Genomic DNA, 4,264 nt, shown 5'->3' with positions numbered 1-4,264 from the left:
TCACGTGAAAATTCGAAGAACCGGGACAACGACGCAGGATTTATGCAGTTTCTTTAAGCAAATCTATGAATTTTGTATGAGAAATTCCACTTAGCTATATCAGCTCGGTACAGATGTCTATGCTGTGATCGGCGCACGATTTTCCGCGTTTTCCGCGCGAAAATTGTCGGAAAAGCGGTCAGGCGCACGGTCCTCACGCGCGGGCACCGTCCGAGTCGGAAAAGAGCGGAAAACTACGAAAATTTGGGGTATAAATTTTGCCGAAAAATTTTGTAAGTGAAAATTTTTTGAAAATTTTAATTTTGGATTTTCTTTCGCAGGACGCTGGGGCCGGTGGAAAGCAACGCCCTGAGAGATTTTCACGTGAAAATTCGAAGAACCGGGACAACGACGCAGGATTTATGCAGTTTCTTTAAGCAAATCTATGAATTTTGTATGAGAAATTCCACTTAGCTATATCAGCTCGGTACAGATGTCTATGCTGTGATCGGCGCACGATTTTCCGCGTTTTCCGCGCGAAAATTGTCGGAAAAGTGGTCAGGCGCACGGTCCTCACGCGCGGGCACCGTCCGAGTCGGAAAAGAGCGGAAAACTACGAAAATTTGGGGTATAAATTTTGCCGAAAAATTTTGTAAGTGAAAATTTTTTGAAAATTTTAATTTTGGATTTTCTTTCGCAGGACGCTGGGGCCGGTGGAAAGCAACGCCCTGAGAGATTTTCACGTGAAAATTCGAAGAACCGGGACAACGACGCAGGATTTATGCAGTTTCTTTAAGCAAATCTATGAATTTTGTATGAGAAATTCCACTTAGCTATATCAGCTCGGTACAGATGTCTATGCTGTGATCGGCGCACGATTTTCCGCGTTTTCCGCGCGAAAATTGTCGGAAAAGCGGTCAGGCGCACGGTCCTCACGCGCGGGCACCGTCCGAGTCGGAAAAGAGCGGAAAACTACGAAAATTTGGGGTATAAATTTTGCCGAAAAATTTTGTAAGTGAAAATTTTTTGAAAATTTTAATTTTGGATTTTCTTTCGCAGGACGCTGGGGCCGGTGGAAAGCAACGCCCTGAGAGATTTTCACGTGAAAATTCGAAGAACCGGGACAACGACGCAGGATTTATGCAGTTTCTTTAAGCAAATCTATGAATTTTGTATGAGAAATTCACTTAGCTATATCAGCTCGGTACAGATGTCTATGCTGTGATCGGCGCACGATTTTCCGCGTTTTCCGCGCGAAAATTGTCGGAAAAGCGGTCAGGCGCACGGTCCTCACGCGCGGGCACCGTCCGAGTCGGAAAAGACCGGAAAACTACGAAAATTTGGGGTATAAATTTTGCCGAAAAATTTTGTAAGTGAAAATTTTTTGAAAATTTTAATTTTGGATTTTCTTTCGCAGGACGCTGGGGCCGGTGGAAAGCAACGCCCTGAGAGATTTTCACGTGAAAATTCGAAGAACCGGGACAACGACGCAGGATTTATGCAGTTTCTTTAAGCAAATCTATGAATTTTGTATGAGAAATTTCACTTAGCTATATCAGCTCGGTACAGATGTCTATGCTGTGATCGGCGCACGATTTTCCGCGTTTTCCGCGCGGAAAATTGTCGGAAAAAGCGGTCAGGCGCACGGTCCTCACGCGCGGGCACCGTCCGAGTCGGAAAAGACCGGAAAACTACGAAAATTTGGGGTATAAATTTTGCCGAAAAATTTTGTAAGTGAAAATTTTTTGAAAATTTTAATTTTGGATTTTCTTTCGCAGGACGCTGGGGCCGGTGGAAAGCAACGCCCTGAGAGATTTTCACGTGAAAATTCGAAGAACCGGGACAACGACGCAGGATTTATGCAGTTTCTTTAAGCAAATCTATGAATTTTGTATGAGAAATTTCACTTAGCTATATCAGCTCGGTACAGATGTCTATGCTGTGATCGGCGCACGATTTTCCGCGTTTTCCGCGCGGAAAATTGTCGGAAAAGCGGTCAGGCGCACGGTCCTCACGCGCGGGCACCGTCCGAGTCGGAAAAGACCGGAAAACTACGAAAATTTGGGGTATAAATTTTGCCGAAAAATTTTGTAAGTGAAAATTTTTTGAAAATTTTAATTTTGGATTTTCTTTCGCAGGACGCTGGGGCCGGTGGAAAGCAACGCCCTGAGGAGATTTTCACGTGAAAATTCGAAGAACCGGGACAACGACGCAGGATTTATGCAGTTTCTTTAAGCAAATCTATGAATTTTGTATGAGAAATTCCACTTAGCTATATCAACTCGGTACAGATGTCTATGCTGTGATCGGCGCACGATTTTCCGCGTTTTCCGCGCGAAAATTGTCGGAAAAGCGGTCAGGCGCACGGTCCTCACGCGCGGGCACCGTCCGAGTCGGAAAAGGCCGGAAAACTACGAAAATTTGGGGTATAAATTTTGCCGAAAAATTTTGTAAGTGAAAATTTTTTTGAAAATTTTAATTTTGGATTTTCTTTCGCAGGACGCTGGGGCCGGTGGAAAGCAACGCCCTGAGAGATTTTCACGTGAAAATTCGAAGAACCGGGACAACGACGCAGGATTTATGCAGTTTCTTTAAGCAAATCTATGAATTTTGTATGAGAAATTCCACTTAGCTATATCAGCTCGGTACAGATGTCTATGCTGTGATCGGCGCACGATTTTCCGCGTTTTCCGCGCGAAAATTGTCGGAAAAGCGGTCAGGCGCACGGTCCTCACGCGCGGGCACCGTCCGAGTCGGAAAAGACCGGAAAACTACGAAAATTTGGGGTATAAATTTTGCCGAAAAATTTTGTAAGTGAAAATTTTTGAAAATTTTAATTTTGGATTTTCTTTCGCAGGACGCTGGGGCCGGTGGAAAGCAACGCCCTGAGAGATTTTCACGTGAAAATTCGAAGAACCGGGACAACGACGCAGGATTTATGCAGTTTCTTTAAGCAAATCTATGAATTTTGTATGAGAAATTCCACTTAGCTATATCAGCTCGGTACAGATGTCTATGCTGTGATCGGCGCACGATTTTCCCGCGTTTTCCGCGCGAAAATTGTCGGAAAAGCGGTCAGGCGCACGGTCCTCACGCGCGGGCACCGTCCGAGTCGGAAAAGAGCGGAAAACTACGAAAATTTGGGGTATAAATTTTGCCGAAAAATTTTGTAAGTGAAAATTTTTTGAAAATTTTAATTTTGGATTTTCTTTCGCAGGACGCTGGGGCCGGTGGAAAGCAACGCCCTGAGAGATTTTCACGTGAAAATTCGAAGAACCGGGACAACGACGCAGGATTTATGCAGTTTCTTTAAGCAAATCTATGAATTTTGTATGAGAAATTCCACTTAGCTATATCAGCTCGGTACAGATGTCTATGCTGTGATCGGCGCACGATTTTCCGCGTTTTCCGCGCGAAAATTGTCGGAAAAGCGGTCAGGCGCACGGTCCTCACGCGCGGGCACCGTCCGAGTCGGAAAAGAGCGGAAAACTACGAAAATTTGGGGTATAAATTTTGCCGAAAAATTTTGTAAGTGAAAATTTTTTGAAAATTTTAATTTTGGATTTTCTTTCGCAGGACGCTGGGGCCGGTGGAAAGCAACGCCCTGAGAGATTTTCACGTGAAAATTCGAAGAACCGGGACAACGACGCAGGATTTATGCAGTTTCTTTAAGCAAATCTATGAATTTTGTATGAGAAATTCCACTTAGCTATATCAGCTCGGTACAGATGTCTATGCTGTGATCGGCGCACGATTTTCCGCGTTTTCCGCGCGAAAATTGTCGGAAAAGCGGTCAGGCGCACGGTCCTCACGCGCGGGCACCGTCCGAGTCGGAAAAGAGCGGAAAAACTACGAAAATTTGGGGTATAAATTTTGACCGAAAAATTTTGTAAGTGAAAATTTTTGAAAATTTTAATTTTGGATTTTCTTTCGCAGGACGCTGGGGCCGGTGGAAAGCAACGCCCTGAGAGATTTTCACGTGAAAATTCGAAGAACCGGGACAACGACGCAGGATTTATGCAGTTTCTTTAAGCAAATCTATGAATTTTGTATGAGAAATTCCACTTAGCTATATCAGCTCGGTACAGATGTCTATGCTGTGATCGGCGCACGATTTCCGCGTTTTCCCGCGCGAAAATTGCGAAAACGGTCAGGCGCACGGTCCTCACGCGCGGGCACCGTCCGAGTCGGAAAAGAGCGGAAAACTACGAAATTTGGGGTAATAAATTTGGCCAGAAAAATTTTGTAAGTGAAAATTATTTGAAAATTTTAATTTGGATTTCTT

Source organism: Maniola hyperantus, unplaced genomic scaffold (assembly GCF_902806685.2).
Source record: "Maniola hyperantus unplaced genomic scaffold, iAphHyp1.2, whole genome shotgun sequence".
Classification (NCBI taxonomy): Eukaryota; Metazoa; Arthropoda; class Insecta; order Lepidoptera; family Nymphalidae; genus Maniola; species Maniola hyperantus.
This window is presented reverse-complemented; position numbering follows the sequence as displayed.